Here is a 12,572-nt window from a genome sequence, read left to right on the forward strand (position 1 = left end):
GACAATATTTGGCACAGGGGAGCTCTTCATAGATCACAGTTAAATGAATGTAGAGAAGAACAGAAAACAAACATAATCCAAGGGCAGGCAGAGAAATCATTGACAGAGTTCATGTTATGTCTTATTGCTCTTGTGAAATGACAACAATGGCCGACTCGATATATAAAAAAATATTTTTGTGTTTAAAAGAAGCGGATGTGCTATGAATAACATTTATAGTGTCAAACTATTCACCTTATGTGTTTACTATAAACACAAAAGTTAACCCTAAACAAGCAGCTACTGCTTCACAAGGAAACATTTGGTTGTAAGCACAATCCTTCCCTGCCAGGAGACATAACAAACACTGCACTATGATAATGTGAAGGGGATATAAATAATTTTTTAACCAAACACACAACTCAGCCAGCTCATGTCCCACAGCCCAACATAATGTGATCAAGTTCCTGATCCAGATTGATGTGAACCACAAAGTGTTCTATCATCTCCAGCTAGAAAGAAAAAGAAAGATGGCTTCTGGTTGTAGATCCGTCAGTGTATGACAGTAGAAGTGAGTCTGGCGTCCAGCTTCCCTGTCATTTGAATATTATTGAAATTAGCTTTTGAAGTGGCTAATTACTGGCCAGGCAGTATGCTCGGCTCTTTTGAGTCCACCTTCTGCGCCGGGTGTCTGATGGGGGGTCCCAGGGGGTGGCGGTGGTGTTGGTTAGAGGTTGTGTGAGGGGGGAGGGGGAGGGGGGACAGCCGGCATGCAATACGTGAGAGGCCCCATGTCTGCACTATCTGTGGCATCAGACGGGAAAGAGGAAGGGGGTGGGGGGTTGCTGTGTACGGCAGTTATGAGAACTGCAGTGTTGAAACAGAGTGACTGCAACACTGCACAGCCTAACATCCCACAATCACGCACCGTCAGTCACACACGCTGACACTCTCTTTTCCTCTTTTTCTCAGAGTTACACACACAAAACAACTACCACAGGCTATAGTCACATGGGTTCAGAGCACTTCCTGCTGAACATTTACAACAATTACATTTTCTCAACTGTGCCAGTGCAGATAACAAATACTTCAACACACACACAACCTTGATTGACATTTTGTCAGTCTAGGATGTTAATAACCAAAAACACTAGCATTCACACCTGCAGCGATAAAAACCTCACCAGGTGACCAGGAGTGTACAGATCACGTGCTTTGACAAATATTTACTCTATCCTTGTCTTCCCTTTAACTGTGTCACTCACACACACTTACACATATTTGAATAAGCTTGGCACACACCAATAACTGCGTCTAAAACTGTCAACACACCGAACAGGATCAGACCTCGCAGAACCTGGTCAACCAGGCACTAGTGTCTGGGAGCCCTTTAAACAAGAGCCGCCTTTACAGCTCTGTGTGAGAGTGAATCCTGTTCAACACTGACACAGCAAAAACGACTAGAGGGAGGAGGTGAAGTGTGTAAAGATACTACTGGTGGTAGTGAGGGGGTTAAAGTCAGCTGAATAGACAGCTGAACCTAAATCCTAGATACACAACAGCCCCCATCCTCCCTCTTGTCCTCCTCCTTCTCCCCCCACCCCTTCCTCTGCTGCCGTGCTGAGCAGTAACATGAAGCAGAGGCTCTGACAATATGAAGCCGGCTGAGAGCCTGAGGACCAGCGACGCATACTTACGTGGTCCTTGACGTCCAGACGGAGTTGCCGGTCATAGAGCAGAAAGCAGAAGAGGACACAGAGAGGAGCATGAGACTTGCTTGCCGGCACAGCAGCCTACAGGCTGTACGGCTTCGTTGGCTTGTTCCTTTTTACTTCTTCCAGTCCGTGCAGCGCACAGACAGAGCTAGTGCCAAAAAACACATGCATGCATTCACACGCGCGCACACAGTCGGTTGCATACACACAACACACCTCCCCCCAACACAGCACACACGTTTCTCATTCTCCTGCCTCTTCTTATGTCCAATGCTTTCTGTTCTCTCCTTTTTCCTTTCTCATTATCTCTGTCTGCTCCTCCCTTCCTTTTTTCAATATCCTCTTTCTTTCTCTCAGCTACACATGCAGTCGGCTTCTCTTCGCAGCCCCCACCTTCCCCTCTCTCTCTCCCTCCCTCCCTACATTCCCCTCCCTCTCGCGCAGCCTCTCCCTCCATCTCCTCTGCTCTCTCTCTTCAGTGTGTGCAGAGCGAGAGGCCATTATCTGAGCCACAGCGGGCACGTACGATGGAATGGAGGAGTGTGCAGTGAGCAGAAACAGAGAGCGCTGTGAGGGATAGTAGCTAGTAGCGGCAGCCTAGGAAACAGCACAGTGCAGCAGAGCTCTTACCAATGAGAAAACCTCTCCCTGTCTCTATCCACGCCTTTCAACACTGCTTGCTTTGCTACATTAGATGACGTTACATATAAGGCTGTGTTGTGTTCTGTTGATCCACAAAAACCAAGTATTGGCAATTTCAACTATGACAGAGCTTCCCTGCGAACCAGCGGCTGCCAACGAATAGACAATCTCAACTCACAACGGTATCAACAGGAAAAAGAGAAAGGAGCAAAGAAAAGCAGCTTTACGTTGCTTATTCATTCCTTCTGCAAACGACATCTGCTTTTCCTTACAGAGATTTTCTTCCACCTTTGAGCATCGAGCCCTGGGCCAACGGAGAAGCCATCGATAATGGTTCCACAATGTCCATTTTCTTCCTCATCCACATCGGTTGCCCATTCATCGCGTGAAACGAGAAGCTTCTATTTTACACCTGGGGCTGATAATACATCCTCCAAAAAGGCTGCATGCACAAGAAAGTGGAAGGTTTTGTAGATGGAGAGGGAGCTGGCTCGCTGGCGCTCTAGCTGGTCCTTCCTCTAAGATTCAAAGGATACAGACAAGGTGGAAGGTTTTTGACTGAAGGAAGCGAAGAGTCACTTGATATATAAATTCATTCATCCAAACTCTATATCGTCAACCCTTTCACATCAAGAAGGATGGAAATGGAACAGTGATGGAAGTATGATTACAACATAAGTAAAAGAGCGAGACAACTACGACAGTCAAGAGTGGATGACACTTCACCCAGCCAGAAGAGCAGGATGAAGAGAAGGGAGTGGAGAAATACACTAAGGAGATGGAAAACAACGAGACGGAAGTCTGTGGAGATGACAGTTAAAAGCAAGACAGAGTCATTCAGTTACTCATGTGACTGATTCTGTAATGGGAGGTGAGATGATGAAGAAGAGGAAGAGGGTGCAAACTGGCAAGTTGTAGCCCAACGAAGACAGCAACCGCATGTAATCAACCCTAAACAGTTCACGAGGGACGCGAGACTTCTGTCCTCTCCTGTTCACCAGCCTATGATCATGTCCTCTTCTTGTTCTCTCCTCACCATCGTTCTGTCTTCGCGTCACAGCCACTATCATCAGCAACAACGTCGTGATCACTGGATGTTTCCTCTCTCCTACTTGCAGGCTGACCGGCCTTGCGGTGTCTCCTCTCTTCTCTCCAACATTGCTTCGGAGTTTCAGAGCAGATTTAGCCAGGAGGATGAGAGGGGAAAACATGGCTGTACCTTCCATGCAGATCGCTGTCAGCTCCGTCGTAATATTTTTCTGTTATGTTACTGAGCGTGTGCCAGCAACACTGCGATAACTTCAGTAACCTTTCCCTGCTTCTCATAGTTTGGCTTCCCCCGTTTCTCCTAGTCTCTCTTGGAGCTTTCTGCCTTTGCCTCCCTCTCTCTGAGCCTTTTCTCCTTCTAGCATAGCTTATTGCATTACCGTTCCAACGCTTTCTGACGCACCCGATCACTGGCCCCGTAAATTGTACACTGCCTGTCTCTCTGTTGCCACACATATTCGTATGTACACACACAGATGAGCGTCAATCCCAAAGAGAAACACTGCGCAGCCTAAGCTGTCTAAGGGAAGGAGAGAAGAAGTAGAGCATTAGGTCACATGACCGGGGAGTGCCAATGAGCGAGAGAGAGCAGTGAGCAAGAGAGGTAGGAAACACATGTGGAGGTGACGTAGCTGCATCGTCACCATCATCAGCGTCTCCCACCACGATGCTTGCCTCTGCCACGGGGTGGGCGCATGTATCATCTGACACATGCCCAGTCTCTACTATCACCAACACCACAGACCAACGGACGCAAACATGCTCTTTCACTCACTCGGCTGACTCGTGCTCGCACTGTCCCCCGGCTGAACAGTGACACAGCATTTCTAGCTCAAGACTCGACTTAACCCCTGAATCGCATGCTCTCCACGCACAGTTCATCGTTTCACAAACCAACTGAACACAACAAACTTTTTCTATCCTACCAGGCCAGCGCTGCACTGTAATATTTTAAAGCTAATGTGGTCATTAGCCTAAAAGAGATGTGGGCAGACTGGCAGCTAAATCTAAAATACACAGTGCTACAACTGAAAGATATAACATGGTGATCACACTTTCAGAGTTTTTAAATGAGCATCAAGAAACAGAACAGAAACATAAGTTGAACTTGTGATGGAAAGGATGGAGGAAAACCATAATACAACATAATACATACACTCACTCACTCCCATTGTGAAAACATTATCTCGGAGTGTGTTTGTCATTGTCAAAGCTTAGTAGAACACAGAAGTGCAATTAGACCATAACATTAGCATAGAAGAGGGAACCTCCACGGTAGAAAATTCAGCTGTTTCCCACACAAGAGGAAGATGCTAAACAACAAACTGTAAATACACAACATGTGACACAATTTACTGACTATAGGTAAATTACAGTTAGACTTCTCTACTCTGGATTAAAACATGTACTTTTAAATAAAAAGAGATTTACTACTGAATTAAGACAGAGACATACATTAGGTGTTTTACTGTTTGATTAAAACTACACAGGAGTGTCAGCACAATGTTGCCATGCAGGTTTAACCAAAAGAGTGAACCTCCTCAACACAATAGGTTACATCTCAACTAGATAACAGAACGTGACAGGTTACAATATAACCAGGAAGCATACGGTCTGTAGCCATAGTTACCTTGTAATTTAACTGTTTCCTCACATGACACTGACCAAGACATTATAATTTACATCAACAATCCAAGTATCTAAACCTTTGAGTGAAAATAAAGTAAAAGAAATGTGACACTTACAGTAAACCTGCTGTAGCCGGGCATTGTGTGTGTGTGAGAAAGACACCGAGAGAGGATGGGACGACAGAGAGACTCCGATTCTCACATTGATCACTTCATCTCACAAAGTCTTCAATTTATCATTCAAATGACTTGTTTCACGCCCTCGTCTCTCTCTCTTTCTCTCTCCATTTCTCCCTCTCTTTCCATCTCTCTCACTTCTGTCTCTTGCACACTGTTTCTCAGCAGCGTGGAAGAAAGATCTTGCTTGTAGGAGGGATGACTGACAACAAAAGTCCGACCCTCAGCGATGTGTGTTGGGTTGACTTGCATATGACTAAGCCTGACTCATCTTTCTCTTTTCTTCTCAACAGAGTCCTGACATACAACCCTCACACACTGAAGCAAGCTTTTAAAATATTTTATCAGCACCATCGGTAGTAGGAGGTATGTGTGTGTGTTAAGAACACATTGTGTGGTTTCAAGGGCTAAATTGGTGAACTGATGTGAGTTTTCACTCTCTCTGCACCGCCATCATCTTTAATCTGTGAGAAGATCTGTGCCATTTAGGGTAAAAAAACACTTTCTCTAGCAGCCATTTAATGACTCACATGAGCATCATGGTCATGACATGAGGGTCCTTTCCCCTCCTCCCTCCTCTTCCTGTCAGCTGACTCCACCTCTCTCCACCACTGCTACTATACCACCCCCCATTTGCCCTGCAGTCTAATGGCATCAAGGTCATCTGATTTGACACACTCTGTCACTCTCTCTCCTTCCCCCTCTCCCTCTCTTTTTTCCTTTATCTCTTTACCTTTCACTTTCTTTCTCTTTCACTGCACACACACGCCTGTTTCTCATCATCTGCACACAGAGGTTGAGACACCAAATGGTCCTGCAAATGCAGGGGCACATTTCTATGGGTTTTTTTCTCCACACACACACACACACACACACACACACTGGAGCTCATACAGTATTGGATTGTTAACTGAGGATCACTGGGTTTATTGGTGGGCGGGACAAGAGGCTGCAGGGCTACACTGAGCGAATTTGGTTTAACAGAGTAGAAGCAACACAAAGTGTTTGAGTCCATCTGTTTCTCTATATGAATAACAAACTGTAAACATGTTGTTCATATTCAAGAATCACCATTATTTCATCCTTCCATCTGTCTGCTGACTTCCCAGGCAGGTTGGTGTTAGGTTCAGGGCGTGTTTGGGTGCGGATCGTAGTAACGAGTGTTGGGTATCCAGTCTGAGTCATACCTCCTGACATGTGGCACGTGCAAGTCAGCACGAACAGACCCAGCTGGGGGAGGGCTACCCCCCCTAAACTACTCACAAAGAGAAAGGGAGGAGTGGTTTGGTGGAAAAAAAATTGAAAGGTGGTGATGGGTGGGGGGAGCTGTTGGGCTGGGTGGAGCCGCTAAAAAATAACAAGGAGAAGGAAGAGGAGGGGAGGGGGCGCTGTTTCTAAGAGGCAGCTCTTTGTGCTTGAGAATAGGGAGATGAAAAGAAAGAGAAAAATGTAATCAATATACATGTTCAGAAAATGTTGGCTCTGAAACAAAGAGAGTGGAAAACAGACAGAAGGGACATGGATATGGAAATATGAGAGTTAAAAGCATAAAAAAAGAACACTGCGTACTATCTGCCCAGGTAATGTGTGTAAAGCCATGGAAAAGAGCTAAGCAGTCACATCTAGATGCTCAATCATGTTATCATTAACAGTTATAGATTAATTATATTCAGCCTGAGAGAATATGTGGCTTTTTGTTTGCAAAATTATTTGAGAGTACAATCATAAATCAGCTCAGAGGGAGAAAGAGAGAGAAACCTTTCTCAGTCCCGCACAGTGGCTGGTTGCCAGCCTTGTCTCTCTCAGGACTTGGGCTAAGATTAGCTTCCCATATGTTCAAGTCAGGCGTAGCCCGGCTTAAAGGGACAGCACTCAAAACAGAAGAACCTTCCCTATGAAGCCATGTTAGTGCTTAATATAAACTAAACTACCTGGATCTACAACCTGTCAAAACGTATTATTTCATTATTCAAATGAAAGGTAGACTGCTAGGATGAAGAGAATGAAGAGGCTAATTTGTCCTTTTTAATGTGAAGTTAACGTGTTTTACATGCAATGCATTTCTACTAGTTGGATGTCTTATCTTGTCATTAGTCCAATGCTCCACCTTTTTAGCAGATATCAGCCACCAGTGAATTTACATATACTTTAGAAATCCATATTTTCAAGTGCGTGTTCCAATAGCGTGTGATGAAAACTCAAACAGCTGTGGCGCTGTATTACGTAAAACCTGGCAGCATCTGGCAGTAGAGGGATTCAGGGCTGAATAAACCGCGTGCCCAGTGGGAGCAGCAGAGGAGCTGCCAGAGAGGTGAGAGTTAAAGAGCTCCAGCAACAGCTAAGAGCTCCTCCCCCTTCTCTTTCCATTCATTTTTTATTAACTGCGGCACCAGGCGGCTGAAAACGTCCCTCCGACATCAGAGACAGACACCACCAACCTTTACTCATATTGCCATGCAGGCTATCAATCCACGCCAGGAATCGGTGTGGGCTACAGTCACGTTCAGTGGTACATGCAGAACTATAAGCAGTGGAGCAACAAAAACATTGCAGAGATGAACGTCTGATAAATGTCATTTATTAGAAATGTAAGATGACAACACAGCTTCCTATGTCCAGACAACTGGGTGTAAGTGAGGCAACTGTTGCTGACTACCCAAATTATAATATCATGTAAAATCAGGATTTATGGATGTTGTTTTCAAATCCTTGCAGTGTCTTTGATAAAAAATATCTTTTAAAACCATTGAAGGAAGACTGAGTGTAATTCACTTGCACTAAACACCAGTCACTGCTGATGCAACAGTTGTTCAGAGCCGGAAAGCAGGTGACTCATCTGGGTTTGCATGCAAGATTGTAGAGGACAGTTATTGGTTAATTGTAGTTAAGTTACCTTTTTACAATAATTCATCTTAAACTGGATTCATATTAACAGTTTTATCAGCATGAATTCTAAAGAAAGACACAGTAATTTCACTGACAGACATTAAATGAACGTTTTAGGACATTAATAAATCTTGGTTTAAATATTTGACTGTGTTGTCGTCAAGCCAACACAAATAGGTGGATAAGTGATGTTTCATTGTGTCTTTTGCACAGTTCTGAACTCTGTTTAGTTCTGTTAAAGACCATTAAATATCTTTCATTACAATCCAGTATCAATGAGAAACTCAGGAAAATCATCATTTGAGTTGAAGTAGAGACCAAAGACGACCAAGACAACATGAGTCCTGAAAGATAAACAGATGCCAGTCTCATCCTGAGAAACAAAACCAAATGTTCTCATAATTATTGACTACATGTTACAGAGGCTTATGGGAATCAGAGCTGCAGTTCTTTACAGTCTGAGCGGAAACCTAACAGAGCAGTAAACACAACGAGAGCCAACACTGAATGGAAAAGGTGATGTCAAACCCTCCACTTCCTGAGTCTCTACTCTATACCAAAACCACTCATTACCCAACTATACACACACATACACATGTGCGTGTGGTGCCGGCTAGATGGTCATGTGACCAACCTTGGATACCGGACTTGAGCTAAAATTAAAGCAATGATGTCACTAGACATTCAGTGTTGCCACGGAAACTAGGTCAGTGTTAACCCTTTGTGAGCGAGGCTGGGGATTCCATGCGAGTATAAACATATGATTAGCAAACATTCCATCTGCTGTCATACACTCAGTGGTTTGAGTATTTCTACTCTACTTTTGACTCTTTCCCACCAGTGAGCTGAGTGAAGTTCATCTCGTGTTTAAAGAGGAAATCCTGTATAAGGGCGTGGAAAACAAATCTGCGCAGTCTGTCTGTCTTGTAACGTGTTGTGGTAACCTCACAACTCGATTCTGTTTCCTGAACTGCAAAGAAAGCAGCCAGACAGCATAATTCAATGTGCTGCTGGACCACGCTCAATGTTATTATGTTTCTGGTAAAACCTAATGATATATAATTGATCTATAACTGCTCATTTAAACAGTCAAAAACAGTGTTTGTTGGGTGTAGACCAGGTTTGTCTTGATGATTGTCCAGGAAGCAGATCTTCATGAGATAAAGACACACACAGAAACATAGACCAAACAGGAGCTCAGAAAACCACAAAGACTGAGAACACCGACTTGTTAAACACAATCAGCAGTGTCCCCCAAAAACGGGGGGATTCACTATTTTCCCCCCTGTGAACCAGATGGCCGTATGGACATTACCTTGTTGATAAAGTGACTGTGTACACATGGGTAGGGATTAGAGCAGGCTGAGAGTTAAACTACAGTTTGTCGGTACAACTGAGCTAAACTCATTCATTGACTGACCTATATTTTGTATCACTGCAGTGACCCAGGTGAATGTATGTGGTATAACATATAATGTTTAAATGCCCTTCGAGGGACAACTTATCACTTCCACGTGTCTGACGGTTGCAACACTGAAAGGTTTCTTTCTTCTACGAGGGGACGTTCTTCTAACATTCTAATTATTATATAACTCTTTCTATGACACCTCGCCGCACAAACTATCTTTCCACATAAACAGACAAGCGTGCCCCGACTCGGCAAGTTGAAGAACAGCAGCTCTCAGTGGCCACGCGCCACAGGTTACTACACCCGGCAATCAAACACGTACGCATGCGTGACCCACTAACTTTTACTCCCTTTACCTCATTTGACTCCAGAACCTAGGAGAAGAAAGACGGCCCCCTTGCTAGCGCGTAGGGTTCCTCCTCCTCCGCCTCCTCCTCCCTCTTCCTCTCCTTGGTCTCTTGCATCTACACATGCCTGCCTCTGGCACCAATCAGTGGGCAGCGTGGGACACTTTAAACTGAGGACGCCGCCACTTCATCACTAAGGCGCTCAGCTCACCACCGCGGCTTGGAGATAAAGTCAAAGTTGCTGATATAATATAGTTCTCAAACAGAGTGACTGAGATTCAGAAGATAAATGACTTACAGTGACTATTGCACCTTTATGCCAAACCGCGAGGATTTCAAAGATAATATAATGAGCTTGTGTCTTCGCTGGAGAGAGTAGCGAATAGTCATAGACATTTTTAGTGGCTCAGACAACCACAACATTTTCCGTATAGCAGGTGTTAATGGTGAAACCCATTCTCACAAATACATACACATACATACATAAAAACAATGGTCACATTTGTAAAAACGCTTGTCGCCGTGTTGACTAACCCCCATGTTTACACCTCCTAAGAGCCTCACTGCACTGATGAACCAACAGCTGACAATCAAAGCAACTGGACAGAGATTACACACAGATGACAGAGATGATACACACACACACAAAACATCGCACAAACACAAATCCAATGCCCTCTCTTACCTCAGCTGCCAGTTTAAGGTTTCCCAAACTGCTTTGACTGATGTCTTCAAAATATTCCACCTTTACAGCCGTCCAACAGAGCAAGAGAGGGGGGAGTGAGAAGGAGACAGAGAGAGATGGGAGGGGGAGAGAATAAGAATCAATAGAATAATGCGACAAGGGCCTGTTCATTATAGACAGTTGGACCAGCAGCTACAACATGCATGTGATTCGACATGCAATCTTTTTATCATTCCTGTCATCCTCAGAAACCGTCAAAAAGCAGCCGTGCATACAAATCTCCTTTCTTTGATTTGTGCTCAGACAGCGAGCCGGCACTTCCCTCTGCTGCTGGGACAGAGAATGAGAGACAGCAATGCCAGGATTCAATTTCAATTATAGAATTATGCAATGTCTGTATCCCAACCTGCAGCCTCCTGATGTATGCATCAGACAAGCCCCGCTTTTTTTAAAGGGCAACTTGGCCAAACGTGCACAAGTGTCAGCGGTTAGTTTAGCTGAGAGTAAGATGTAATAGGTGGAGATGGTTCATCACAGCAGAGCTGATAATTGGACAACAAAAGCATCCTCTTATTTGGCACAGCACGTCCCCCTTGTCTACATGGCCCTGGCTGTCTCAATGTTAAACGATGTGTTTTGTCTTGAGTCATTCCCCAGTCCCGCCAATCTCATCTCTCACCCCCTCCACCCGTCAGCCTCACACCCACCCACCTATCAATCCTAAAATAGTCTGGAGTAATGAATATTTACCCTCCAAGCCTCTGAGCTGCCTTGGTTTGTACTCCTCCGTCCGCTGGCCAAATCCCCATCAGAAGACTCCGACTCCCTCTCGTCTTCACCTCTTTCCCTCTATCCCTTTCTTCTCTCTCTCTTTCTCTCTCTCTCCCCACTCTTCTTTCTCTGTCTCTTTCTCTCTCTCGTCTGTGTTCCAGCAGCCCATTCAGGAAGCCATCTTGTGTTTTTAATCTGGTTTTACATGAGCCCTCGAACGCACGTTCTCTCTCTCTCTTCTCTCTCTGTCCCTGGCTCTACCCCTCCTCTCTCTCTCTCTCTCTCTCTCTCTCTCTCTCTCTCTCTCTCTCTCTCTCTCTCTCTCTCTCTCTCTCTCTCTCTCTCTCTCTCTCCTACTAGTATGCCAATAGGTCTACCGAACACACACTTAAACACATACACACACTTACACACAACAGAGAGATTTTTTTTCTCTTTGATCACTATCGCACCTTCCTCCCACTCGTTCAGTTTTTTTTCCCCTCTCCTGCATATATGATGTGAATGCCCCTCAGCCACCCCCTCCCCCCTTCGCTGTCTCTTCAAACATATACACTCATGAACAAATGCGCACGCACACACAAAAAAAACACACACACACAGAGGTCGTCGGAGAGACGTCACGCTACAGATAGCACACAAAGCCAGGCCGTCCACCAATCAGGGACCGGGCTGGGCTCTGCTGCTAGGGTGAAATTGAAGGAGAGCCAGGGAGGGCGGCGACAGAGAGAGAGAGAGAGAGAGAGAGAGAGAGAGAGAGAGAGAGAGAGAGAGAGAGAGAGATTGAGGGTTAAAAGAGGAGGTTAAAATATAAGAACGAAAAGAGTTTCTGTGTGTGTTTCTGTGTGTGTGTGCAGATCCATAAAAAAGAGAAAAAGGAGCTGACATAAAGAGACAGGGTAAGGGTGGACAGAAGGTGTGTGTGGATGTGTACGTGCAAATGTGTGTGTGTGCAATGGGGGGGATGGGTTCTCTGTATGCCTGTCAATTATCTCCTCGAACTCGCCTTCCCTAAACAATGCCTCTGGTATGTGGTATCGCTGAGCACCATCTGTGTCAGGGCTGCCTGCAATAACTGGACTGGACTGCAAAGTGCGCGCACACACACACACACACACACACACACACACACACACACACACACACACACACACACACACACACACACACACACACACACACACACACACACACACACACACACACACATTCTGACAAGAGAAATGCACAATTACACAGCAGAGCCCAATGTGCTGACTCAAAGCAAGCAAGCGGAGAAAGAAAACG

At 45.0% G+C, this 12,572-nt stretch overlaps 1 protein-coding gene across 2 annotated transcripts in view; it reads right to left on the reverse strand.

The window, feature by feature from the left end:
* Positions 1-12,008, reverse strand: part of tet3 (tet methylcytosine dioxygenase 3) — a 31,448-nt gene extending 19,440 nt beyond the window's left edge. The window contains exons 1-2 of one of the 2 annotated variants that reach the window (XM_035165663.2): positions 11,265-12,008; positions 10,515-10,574 (exon numbers count right to left, since the gene is read on the reverse strand). The gene's annotated coding sequence lies outside the window, so the exon portion shown is untranslated. Of the gene's footprint in view, positions 1-1,676; positions 2,072-10,514; positions 10,575-11,264 lie in introns of those variants that run through there. The other variant, XM_047341194.1, reaches the window with a different exon arrangement.
* Positions 12,009-12,572: the final 564 nt, after the last annotated feature.

The sequence above is a fragment of the Hippoglossus stenolepis genome, chromosome 9 (assembly GCF_022539355.2).
Source record: "Hippoglossus stenolepis isolate QCI-W04-F060 chromosome 9, HSTE1.2, whole genome shotgun sequence".
NCBI classification, from domain to species: domain Eukaryota; kingdom Metazoa; phylum Chordata; class Actinopteri; order Pleuronectiformes; family Pleuronectidae; genus Hippoglossus; species Hippoglossus stenolepis.